Consider the following 13,573-nt stretch of genomic DNA (forward strand, 5'->3'; position numbering starts at 1 on the left):
AGTAAATATTCCTGCCTGAGTTGAGCTTCTTTGGGATGGAATCTTAGAGCCTTAATGCTGGAAGGTACACTAGATGTGCTGAAACCCCTACGTTTATCAAATGAAGAGGCTTAAGTCCGTATCAGGTAAGCAGTCTGAATAAAATTACATTGTTAACGGTCTGTGTGTGTTGGAAGCTGAGCTTAAGACAAGACTGATTTTCAGAAGCTCATTAAAAAATGCACTCATTCCTCTGAAGAAATGGGAAGTGAAGAAAAACAAAGTACAAGCACTTATAGTTTTTACAGTCCCTAGTCCAAAATATCTATTTAATATTCTTTTCAGTGAATAGACTTTCAACTTATGCCATGTAGATAGAAGAGTGAATTTATCATCGATCTAAAATGGACTTGCATGGATATAAAACAAAATATGCAGGCAACACCCTTTTTGAACTCGGCCATAGTAACTTCTTGCAAGATACATCCACAAAGGCAAAAGAAACAAAAGCAAAAATGAACTATTGGGACTTCATCAAGATAAGAAGCTTTTGCACAGCAAAGGATACAGTCAACAAAACTCAAAGACAACCTACAGAATGGGAGAAGATATTTGCAAATGACATATCAGATAAAGGGCTAGTTTCCAAGATCTATAAAGAACTTACTAAACTCAACACCAAAGAAACAAACAATCCAATCATGAAATGGGCAAAAGACATGAACAGAAATCTCACAGAGGAAGACATAGACATGGCCAACATGCATATGAGAAAATGCTCTGCATCACTTGCCATCAGGGAAATACAAATCAAAACTACAATGAGATACCACCTCACACCAGTGAGAATGGGGAAAATTAACAAGGCAGGAAACAACAAATGTTGGAGAGGATGCGGAGAAAAGGGAACCCTCCTACACTGTTGGTGGGAATGTGAACTGGTGCAGCCACTCTGGAAAACTGTGTGGAGGTTCCTCAAACAGTTAAAAATATACCTGCCCTACGACCCAGCAATTGCACTGTTGGGGATTTACCCCAAAGATACAAATGCAATGAAACGCCGGGACACCTGCACCCCGATGTTTCTAGCAGCAATGGCCACGATAGCCAAACTGTGGAAGGAGCCTCGGTGTCCAACGAAAGATGAATGGATAAAGAAGATGTGGTCTATGTATACAATGGAATATTACTCAGCTATTAGAAATGACAAATACCCACCATTTGCTTCAACGTGGATGGAACTGGAGGGTATTATGCTGAGTGAAGTAAGTCAGTCGGAGAAGGACAAACATTATATGTTCTCATTCATTTGGGGAATATAAATAATAGTGAAAGGGAAAACAAGGGAAGGGAGAAGAAATGTGTGGGAAATATCAGAAAGGGAGACAGAACGTAAAGACTGCTAACTCTGGGAAACGAACTAGGGGTGGTAGAAGGGGAGGAGGGCGGGGGGTGGGAGTGAATGGGTGACGGGCACTGGGTGTTATTCTGTATGTTAGTAAATTGAACACCAATAAAAAAAAAAAAATATTGCAAAAAAAAAAAAAAATAAAACAAAATATGCTTTTTGACATTCATCTCTTTTGTGTATATATAATGAAAACACATCTCAAATATGAAATGGATAACCTATGTGGATGTACCTTGCAAAGTATAAAGTAGTATGCAAATATAGTAAGTGTTTCCTATTTTGATTAGGAATACATTCAGAATTGATTACCATCATGCAAAAAAGGAGGAACTTTTCATTTTTATTTCATTTCATTTGGTGCCCAAGGGCCCTAATGGCCCCATAGTAAGTACCAGAACACAGGGGAAATAGCATATAAAGAAAACCAGATGGATCTTGTGCCTAAAATAAATACTGACTTGACACTGCCTTATTTTGAAGGACATACAAATCCAGCTTTGTAGGACTGCATGGAACACACTGTAGGAAACATGGAATCCCTGTGGTGTCGGTTTATCTTTGCCCATCCATGCTATGCTAACCCACCTTCTGTAGCTCAAGGTATTTACAAATAAATCATGCTTTGTTTAATTTCTCAAAATGCTAAGGTGGAAATGTAACTTTTAGTATAATAGCTGTAAAAAATGTAAATATTAATCACTTACTTCCACTCATCATCCGCAGAAAGCTTTGTTTGAGAGATCTGAAAGAAACAAAAAGAGCCCTTCTCAAAATTTCTTTGTTTTTGCAGCTTGTATTTTACAGCATTAAATGGAAAACCCAAACCATGAAAAATAGTGATGTTTTCTAGCACTAGAATAACTTAAGATGACAGCCCTAGTAGAATATTTGCTTATGGAAGTAACACACACCCACACACCCCAAAACAAAAGGGTAATAAGATTACTATTAATAAATATTTGATTCTGCTCCTAAGTCAGAGAACCAGATGCAGCTTCATTTCTGTAGTTTACCAGGCAATTTAGTCTAGGTTGTAGAGTGTGGCCTCCCAATAGGCAGCATCACCCTGGCTTTTGAGATATATGCGAATCCCAGAGAATCTCTCTTGCTGGTGTCCCCAGTGATGCCAATGAATGAATATCTCCACATTCAAGGTTTTGGAGACAGAGCTGACCAGAGGCTCTACCTGTTTAGAGCATTTTTTGTGTCCTGCTTATTTAATTTAAGGCCTTGCCCTTGCAGACTGAGCTGGAGAGCATAGAGACTACCCCAGGAAGTGCTTTTGTATGACCTACAGATTGTAGCCACAGGCTGCCTGCCTTCCCTCGATCACTGCTAATCCACTACATTTGGTTATTTGGAGCCTTTAAGGCAATCCTTGAAAAGGTATAACTTATAATTTTTATGGAGAGCACAGAGAGCTTAATCCCTAGTTCTATATGTTAAAAGCTAAGCTCCCCAATGATGGCAAAGAAGGGAAGGCAAATATAACATTTGTTACACAAATATGATACTACCTAGGTTTTTTTCTATATATTTTTTCAAATGGCATCAGCAAGTTTGACAAATGGGAAAAAACAATGCCATTTATAGTTCAATCTAGGTTTCTCTGGCTCCGGTAAAGATTCCATAATAAAATCTGTGCTTCTGCCAGAGGCTTGAGGGATTCTCTTAGAAGAGAGAACAAGACTTCAGATAATACAGCTAAGTAGGGGCTTGGGCAATATTTGCACAATGCCAGGACTTGCCAGGTTAATGCCAGGAAAGAGGAAGTGGGGAAAGCAGCAAGTGATGCTGGCAGCTTCTCTATGGCTCCCTGCTCCTGGATGATCCCATCAGGTGGTCCCTGATATTCAAACAGAGGTCAGAACAGCTGGGCTTCATGCTGCCCTCTAGGAGCAAAGCCTTAGTGGCAACCCTTAGGGAGTAGCAGCACCTGAGTCCCCACCTGACAGGTCCCTCTCTGCTGACTGGTGTTTTGGGGTAGAAAACATTGTTATGGGTTTAGAGCCATGAATGATGCACCCATTTAGCACCGCCAGCACTGGACATTGAGCTAACTCGTTCCTTGGGTAACTTTGGGCACATCAATAGCCTGTGATTGTCTCAGTTTCCTTATTAGAAACTGGGGATTGATAGAATAGCTGCTCTTGTTAGCTTTGGTGGGACTGTTGTGAGTATAAATAAGATTTGTTGGTGCTCAACCCAAGGGCCAATTATCTCAATAGAAGTTATAACTTACTACTTCTACTACTCTCTTCTACTTCTCTTTTTGCTATTCAGCATCACAGGTTCACAGTGCTTCTTATTAAAAATCAATTTTAAAAAGGGAACCGAGTCTTTAGTTGAGAAGAAAAATTACTTTTGCCTATGACTAATTATATAACCCTGGGCATAAATGTGTAACTATTCACCAGATTACAAGTCATTTTTAATGAAGCATGATAAATTATTCTACTGAAGACCAGGAAAGCTTAGGGAGTAGAAATTATAGCTGAAAAGATTTCTACTAAACACAAGTAAGAACTTTGTTAGATCAAGTATACTGAAAAACACTCATTTCCTGGGGATAAAGTGAATATGATGATGATGATGATGATGATGATGATGATGATGATATTTTTGGAGACATCTCTTTTCTAGTGATAGTCCCCCGTAGTACGATATTTTTTTTCGAGGGTGGAGTCTACTTTTTGACAATTTTTTTTTTCTGGTATGCTATTATGCAAGCCCATTCAATATCTTATGAGGATTTATTTTGGAAATTAAAATGACACTAAAATTCATCTGGAAAGATGAGCATGTCTAAGGATAGTGCGGAAAACTCAAGAGAAGAGTAAAGACTGGACATTTGGCCTGCCACGTACTGAAATGCACAATAAAGCCACAGAAATTAATTAAAAGTATTACTGGTCCAAGGAACAGATCCAAGTACGCATGATAAATGAGTCACTTCAAATCAGCGAGAAAAAAAAAATGGATTGTTCGACAAATGTTGCTGAGACAACTGGTTAGGCATTTGAAAAAATATATATACAGCTGGATCCACACTCCACATCTCAAAATAAATTCCAGATGTACCAAATATTTGAATGTAAAAAAGAAAGTCTTAAAAGCACTAGAAGAAAATATGGGTAAATGTTTTGGTAATCATATAGTGGACAAAATATTCTTAAGTACCGGAAAAATTTTATGGAGAAGGGTAGACATGCAGATCCCATGGGGTCAAAACCGCATTCATAGGGACTTGCCTTATCTGCAAACTAAATATTTAGTTGAGGAAGTCAGAATGCAATTATTACAAGTAAAGACGCTAGGGATACATTGATAATTAAGGTTAATATTATATTTATTACTACTTTTCAGGGTTTGTCTGAAACTAATTGATTGGAAGTCAATTGTACTAGCTGATACTAAAGAAGTAGAATCCTCATCAGTAAATAGAAACTATAGGAATAATCAGACTACATCAACGAAATGTCAGTAACATGCAGCAGCTTCAAATCCGAAATGGTGGTTGGATGTAAAATGGAAATATAATTGTTGAAGGAAATAGACAATGAGGAAAGTTGAGCCAATAATTACATGTAATCCGTGGAATCCTATGGCTATGAAGAAGGTAGAGCCATAGACTCCATCTGAGATAGTAAAAGATGTTTTGTAGTATTCTGAAGCTTGAAGAAGTGTAAAATAAACACCTAGGTAAATAGTGATGAATAGGGCTTGGAACATGTGTTTGCGGTTTCCTTCTATAAGGCTGTGGTGGGCTCAGGTCACCGAGACTCCGGAGGCTAAGAGAACAGAGATGTTGAGTAGTGGAACTTCTAGGGGATTAAGGGGAACGATGCCTGTAGGCGGCCAGCAGCCCCCAAGTTGGAGGGTTGGACCTAAACTAGAGTGGTAAAAAGCTCAGAAGAATCCCGCAAAGAAGAATACTTCTGATACAATAAATAAAATTATTCCATAGCACAGTCCTTTTTGGACAATGGGAGTCTGGTATCCCTGGAATGTACTTTGTTGGATGACATCTCATCATCATTGATATATAGTTAGTGTGTTGGTTGTCAGCCCTAATGCTAGTAGGGCTATTGAGTTAAAGTGAAATCGTATGATTAAGCCTGAAGTCATAAGAAGGGCTGAAAGAGCTGCTGTTAGTGGTCATGGGCTTGGGTTTACTATGTGATAAGCATGAGTTTGGTGGGTCATTAGGTGCTATCATGTAGATATAAACTCACTAGCAGGGTGAAAACATAGGCTTGAGTTAAGGCCATGGTGAATTCGAGAATGGTCTCAGTGATTATATAGCATTAAGGCAGAACAAGTTTCAAAATATGAAAGTGGGACTATTTCAAGAACGATTGTTATAAAACTATGATTGGATCCACAGATTTTGGAGCACAATACAAGGCCTCAAGTTTAATTACCCAGCACATTTCTTCAAATTCTCCAATCTCTTAGGCTATTATCCTATCATCATACACCACTTCACACCAAAAATAAACCTATTAATAAGCCAAAAATCAGCATTAATACTCCTAGACATAATCGGACTAGAAAATGTATTACCCAAATCGATTTCTTATTTCCACATAAAATCCTCCCCCTTAATTTCTGACCAAAAAGGCCTAATTAAATTCTATTTTCTCTCTTTTATAATTACTATAGCCCTTAGCCTACTAATTCTTAATTACCATGAGTGACTTCTATAATCACTAAAACACCAGTCAACAATGATCAACCAGTAACAATCACCAATCAAGTTCCATAACTACATAATGCGGCAATTCCCATAGCCTCCTCACTGAAAAACCCTGAATCTCCTGTACCATAAATTAATCACCTATTCCATTAAATTTCAGCACTACCTCAACCTCATCATCCTTTAAAATATAGCAAGCAGTTCAACAACTCAGATAACAAACTAGTAATAAATGCAGCCAATACAGCCTTATTAGAAACCCAAACCTCAGGATACTGCTCAGTAGCTACAGCAGTCATATAACCAAAACCCACAAGCATATCCCCTAAATAAATTAAAAAGACTATCAGCCCCAAAAAGGATCCTCCAAAATTCAACACAATAGCAGAACCAATACCTCCACTAATCATTAGTACGAGCCCACCATAAATAAGAGAAGGTTTCGTGGCAAAACCCACTAAACTTATTACAAAGACAATACTTAAAATAAAGACAATGCATGTTATCATTATTCCTACATGGACTCTACCATGACTAATGACATGAAAAATCATCGTTGTGGTTCGATTACAAGAATATTAATGACCAACATTCGAAAAACTCACCCACTAGCCAAAATTGTTAACAGCTCATTCATTGATCTTCCTGCACCATCAAATATTTCAGCATGATGAAACTGCGGATCCCTACTGGGTGTATGCCTAATCCTACAAATTCCAACAGGACTATTCCTAGCCATACACTACACATCAGACACAGCAACAGCCTTTTCATCAGTCACCCATATTTGCCAAGACGTAAATTACGACTGAATTATCCGATATATACATGTAAATGGAGCCTCCATATTTTTCATTTGTCTATTTATACACAAAGGATGAGGATTATATTACGGCTCCTACGTATTCATAGAAACATGAAATATTGGAATTATCCTCCTATTTGCAACTATAGCCACGGCATTCATAGGTTACGTCTTACCATGAAGACAAATATCTTTTTGAAGAGCAACTGTCATCACAAACTTACTTTCAGCAATTCTCTACATTGGAACAAGTGTAGTTGAATGAATCTGACGTGGTTTCTCAGTCGACAAAGCAACCCTAACATGATTCTTTGCATTCCGCTTTATTCTCCCATTCATCCTTGCTGCCCTAGCTATAGTTCACTTACTGTCCCTACATGAAACAGGATCCAACAATCCTTCAGGAATTTCATCCGACTCAGACAAAATCCCATTCCACCTCTACTATATAATCAAAGACACTCTAGGAGCATCAGTCCTTATTCTAACATTAATATCACTAGTCCTATTCACACCTGACCTACTAGGAGACCCGGACAACTGTATTCCTGCAAACCCTCTTAACACCCCTCCACATACCAAGCCTGAATAATATTTTCTAATTGCCTACGCTATCTTACAATCCATCCCCAATAAACTAGGAGGAGTGCTCGCCCTAGTATTCTCCATCCTAATCCTAGCAATCATCCCCTTACTTCACACATCCAAACAGCGTGGAATGATATTTTGACCACTTAGCCAATGCATATTTTGATTATTAACAGCAGACCTGCTCACATTACATGAGTTGGGGGACAACCAGTAGAACATCCCTTTATAGTTATATAAGTGATAATTGGTCAAATAGCATCAATTCTATACTTCAAAATCCTAATCCTAATACCAATCACTAGCATTATCAAAAACAACCTCCTAAAGTGAAGAGTCTATGTAGTATAATAATTATTTTGGTCTTGTAAACCAAAGATGGAGAATAATCATTCTCCCCAAGACTCAAGAAAGAAGCATCATCTCCACCATCAGCACTCAAAGCTGAAATTCTATTTTTGAACTATTCCCTGATAGACAAATCCTACCCGACAACTTTCTCAATTCATATATTGCTATAACTCTAATGTGCTATGCCCGTATGCCTAAAAAAACTTCCATTCCCACTACCCAACCAATACAAAAGTCAACATTCTCGAACCCTTTCCTCTCTACCATAGCCATACATCAATGGCCCATAGTCTTCGACATCCCTACGTATGTTGTGCATTAGTGGTTTGCCCCATGCATATAAGCATGTTACATGTTATTATTAATATTAATATTACATAAGGACATACATTCAATCACTATTTCTCTTCAACTGGAAATGAACTATTGCTCTTTATTTAGTCCAGTAAGGGCTTGATCCCCAGGCCTCGAGAAACCATCAATCCTTGTGTGAAGTGTTCTTGCTCTGGGCCCATTTCCACGTGGGGGTTTCTAGCCTGAAACTATACCTGGCATCTGGTTCTGGTTCTTACTTCAGGGCCATGTTCTCCTTTACTCCTATCCTATAATCCTCTCAAATGGGACATCTCGATGGACTAATGACTAATCAGCCCATGATCACACATAACTGTGGTGTCATGCATTTGGTATCTTTTAATTTTTAGGGGTAGGGGACTTGGTATCACTCAGCTATGACTGTAAAGGTCTTGATGCAGTCAAATAACTTGTAGCCAGGCTTAATTAATATCATAAACCAGCATCACATAACTATAAGGTGCAATTCAGTCAAGGGTCACAAGACATATGAATTTTCAGGGATCCCTGGGTGGCTCAGCGGTTTAGTGCCTGCCTTTGGCCCAGGGTGTGATCCTGGAGACCCGGGATCGAGTCCCACATCGGGCTCCCTGCATGGAGCCTGCTTCCCCCTCTGCCTGTGTCTCTCTCTCTCTCTGTCTCTCATGAATAAATAAAATCTTAAAAAAAAAGGACATACAAATTTTCGTAGACATATGCGTATATGTATGCACATACACGTAAGACATTAACTTAACCAAACCCCCCTTATGCCCATAAACTTATAATGTACACAATGTACACAATATACTTATTTGTGTCCCACCAAATCCCCCAAACAGGACTAAGTGAATGCAACATATATATGCTAGTATCCAAATTTCATACAACAAATTTAACACCTTAGCTAATTCAGCAAAACAATTACAACCCTTAGATCTGCAATCTATAGATAGGCCTTCCTTGACTCCATCCTTCCATTTAATATATAATAAATTCAAACTTAACATTTACATAAATTTGTGCCAATACAAATATACTTGTTAATGTAGCTTAATAAATAAAGCAAGGCACTGAAAATGCCTGGATGAGTCATAAGACTCCATAAACACAAAGGTTTGGTCCTAGCCTTCCTATTAGTCCTTAGTAAGATTACACACGCACCCTCCACACCCCAGTGAGAATGCCCTCAACATCACCGATGATTTAAAGGAGTGGGTATCAAGCACACTCATAAAGTAGCTCATGACACCTTGCTGAGCCTAACCCCCACGGGATACAGCAGTGATAAAAATTAAGCCATGAACGAAAGTTCGACTAAGCTATATTAAAGACAGTTGGTAAATTTTGTGCCAGCCACGAAAAATTTCTGGTAGAGACCAGAAATTATAGAGTTAAAAAAACAACAACAAAGGCAACAGTTGTTTTTTGTTTTTGTTTTTGTTTTTCCTGGGTAGAATGAAAGTTAGAACTTTACTTTGGTAGTGAAAGTGGTTAGCCAGGAGGAGCTCAGGGTCAGAGCCTTGCCCAAAGGGATGGTTTAAAACCTGTGGGACTTTGAGGGGGATTTGGTTGGACCAGAAACCAGGTTGGGGTCACACGGAGAGCCTCAGGGGGTCCACTGAGAGAGCTAGTTGAATCTTTAGATCCCAGGATCCCCCAGCCCTGCCTTCTCTAGGACAGTGAGGTGACTGGTGGGGCCAAGGGGCAGGCAGACATTGTAGGGGAAAAGGTAGGGGGGTTGTCCACTCACTCCAGCCATGGATGAGTCCATTCACTGCACCTCGCCCATTATCCTTGACCCCACATGCAGGGCGACAGGGAGGTGATGGGGTACAGTCACTTCATTACTGTGGGCAGAGGACCCAGGGTGCCTGCCGCCTGGGAGTAGGGAGGTGGGACACACGGGGTGGTCTGGGAGGTGGCTCCTGCACTCTCTTGCTTCTGGATGTCCCCTATTGCAGGGCTGAGAGTGAGAAGGTCATCCCTGGGGTTGGGGAGGATAAGTCCCTCTGAGCACTGGAATCTTCTGTGAGCATGAGAATGCTGCTGCCCTGGTGTTGAGCCCCTGCCTGCCACCTGCCAGGGAGGGTCCACTACCGGTTCCTGAGAACAGTTCAAAGTTGTTGCCTCTGGAGAGTGGGAAATCAGGAACGGGAAAGAGTGGGGTGGTGATGGGGTCCCATTGGGTGTTTTTGTTTTAAGTCTTGTAGAATGGGATCCCTGGGTGGCGCAGCGGTTTGGCGCCTGCCTTTGGCCCAGGGCGCGATCCTGGAGACCCAGGATCGAAACTCACATCGGGCTCCCTGCATGGGGCCTGCTTCTCCCTCTGCCTGTGTCTCTGCCTCTCTCTCTCTGTGACTATCATAAATAAATAAAAATTAAAAAAATTTAAAAAAAAGTCTTGTAGAACTATTTGACTCCTTAAAATGTGGGCATCCATAGTTTTAATAAAAATTAACATTAATAAGAAAAAATGTCCATAACTGTAAGACAAAATTTTCATTTAAAAGGGAAAAACGTTTAGTGCTGGCATCAGCCAGTGCTGTTGAGGAAAATAGCCTTCCTGTGCCCTTCAGGTATGTTGTGTACATGAAGACAGTTTCTCTGAACAGAAATTTGGCAAGGCATGTCAACATTTTAAGTGTTCGTTTATCCTATGTAGAATGGTCTAGGAATATTCTCTCATGAAGCGAAGAGAAAAACACAGGGAAAGATGACACAGGTGTTCTCATAGTTTTATTTATGATATTGAGAAACTATCTATGTGTCAACCCCCCTATGTGGGGGATCGGTTAATCGGTTATGATACATCTATAACAAAGGAAATCTATTGGCTCTTAAAATCATTGTGCAGATATTTATTTACTTATTTATCTATTTTAAAGATTTTTATTTATTCATGAGAGACAGACAGACACACAGGCTGGGGGAGAAGCAGGCTCCATGCAGGGAGCCCAAGGTGGGACTTGATCCCAGGTCTCCAGGATCAGGCCCTGGGCTGAAGGCGGCGCTAAACTGCTGAGCCACCCGGGCTGCCCAGATCTATACTTATTGACACAGAAGCATCTCCATGACATTTTAAGAGAAAAAACATGCTTAAAAAACAGTTGTATGGGGGCTCAGTGGTTGACCATCTGCCTTTGGCTCGGGTCGTGATCCCAGGATCCGGGATCGAGTCCCACATCAGGTTCCCCGTAGGGAGCCTGCTTCTCCCTCTGCCTGTGTCTCCACCTCTCTCTGTGTGTCTCTCATGAATAAATAAATAAAATTTTTTTTAATAAATAAAATCTTTAAAAAAGTTGTATATAATGTAAACCTATTAATGTAAATATATAGTTACGTAGAATAAAGAAACATTGATGTAAAAAAAAAAAAGAGTGAAGAAACATCGAGAAGAAAGAGATGTGCAGAATGGTCACCCAAGTGCTGACAGGAATGATCCGTGAGTGCTGATGTGTACTGGAATACTTACTCCTTTTTAATACTTGTCTATATTGAATATATTCTGCATGAACATATGTCATTTAAAAGAAGTTGTTATTCTGATGCTGCTTCTCTTTTCTCCTCCTTGTCTATCGGTTGCCTAGTCCTTTTTCCCTATTTACCTCTCCTCCCCTTTTAGCTCACTTAGAGCTTCAGATTCTTCTCTCCAAGTGCCTTCCACAGATCTCCACTGGGATGTCCCTCAGACACACAAGCTCAGCCTGGCCCACACTGAACATACCAATTTGCATCCAACCTGCTTCCACCTCAGTGCACCCCTTCTCACTCAATAGACCCACATCCCATCTTTCAAAACAGAACTGTGGGGCACCATTCTTGACCCTAACCCTCCACCCCCAACCCAGTACCCTTCTGCCATTTCATTCATTCAACAAACATCTACTGACTACCTCCTGGGTGCCAGGCACTCGGGCAGGAGCTGGCATGCAATAAAGGTGAGTAAGACAGACAAGGTTCCTGTTCTCATGAACTGAGCCTTGTGTTCTAGACAAAGTATGGACAATAAACAAGGAAAACAAAGACCGAATGTGGTCAATTCTCTGAAGAAACTAAACAGGTTGTGTAGTTAAAAAAAAAAAAAAAAGGCAGCATGGGGAGGGGCTGTTACTCTCTAGACTGGTGGGCAAGGGAAGGCCTCTCTGAGCCCGCAGAGAGATCCAACGCAGCATGCAGAGTGTTCTTCACAAGGGGCTCTTGCCTTCACTTCTTTTCTCCCTTCGAGCAGGGAGGGTGATCCAATGAAAAGCAAACTGATGCCGTTTGATCCCCTGCTCAAAAGCCAAGTGGCTGCCCTTGTCACTAACATGGCTCCTGGGGCTCTTTCCAGCTTCATTTCTCTCCACAGCCCCTGCATACCCTTCGCTCCAGCCAAGTAGTACCTTCCTTCCCCTGAACGCTTTTCCTCCACCCCCAGGCATACTTTGGGGATGCTCTGTATTCTTCTTCCTCCAGGAAGCCTTTTGGGTTAGGCCTCTCCAGGAGACCCACTCTCCAGGGAACATTGCTACCGAACTGCATGGTCACTGGTGATTTCGTACCTGTCTCACCCCACCCTGGGTACCCCCTGTCTGGCACATCGCGTACTCAATCAATATGCAGTTGATCTTTGAACAATGCAGGGGTTAGGAATGCCAATCCAGTCCCCATACAGTCAAAAATCTGCATATAACTTTTATTCCCCAAGGCTTAGCTAACAGTCTGCTGAGGACTAGAAGCCTTCCCAATAACATAAACAGCCAAGCAACACGTATTACATATGTCATATGTATGACGACCGTGTTCTTATGAGAAAGTCCCCTAAAGAAAATGTTATGAAAATCAGAAAGCAAATGCACTTACAGTACTGCACTGTAAATAACCTGCATCTAAGTGGATCCGTGTAGTTCAAACCCATGTTGTTCAAGGGTCCACCGTATTTGAAGATGCCTCTCTCTTAGGGCCAGTGCTCCCCTCTCACCTCAGCTGTCGCCTCCAAATTGGTGTCCCCACTTTGAATGATTCCCTCACAAAAATCCATCTGTTAGGAAAATCTTGCTAGAAATGTGTGGAGAAACCTGAATAGTCAACTCAAACTCCTGCTGTCCCTGGGACCTATGTGAGGGCGGTAGGGACGTGTTAAGCTAGGAGAGATGTGTTTAATGTAATGGAATCCATGGCACTGGGTGAGGACAAAACTTCCATGGATGGAGGGGAGGGAAGTGTTGTGTCTGGCTTGTTCCAAGGCAGAGAACCATGTTGGGGCAGAGGTGGGTCCTCTGAGGAAAATCAGACGCTGCAAAGCAGGCCTCAGACAAGCAGAAGAGGGAACTGCTGGATCCACCCTGTCTGCTCTCTTGTACCTCAACTTTGAGGAGTCTTGGGAGTAGACAGGGTGTGTAGCTGGCTCAAAAGACCACAGGGT

Source organism: Canis lupus, chromosome 13 (assembly GCF_048164855.1).
Source record: "Canis lupus baileyi chromosome 13, mCanLup2.hap1, whole genome shotgun sequence".
NCBI lineage: Eukaryota > Metazoa > Chordata > Mammalia > Carnivora > Canidae > Canis > Canis lupus.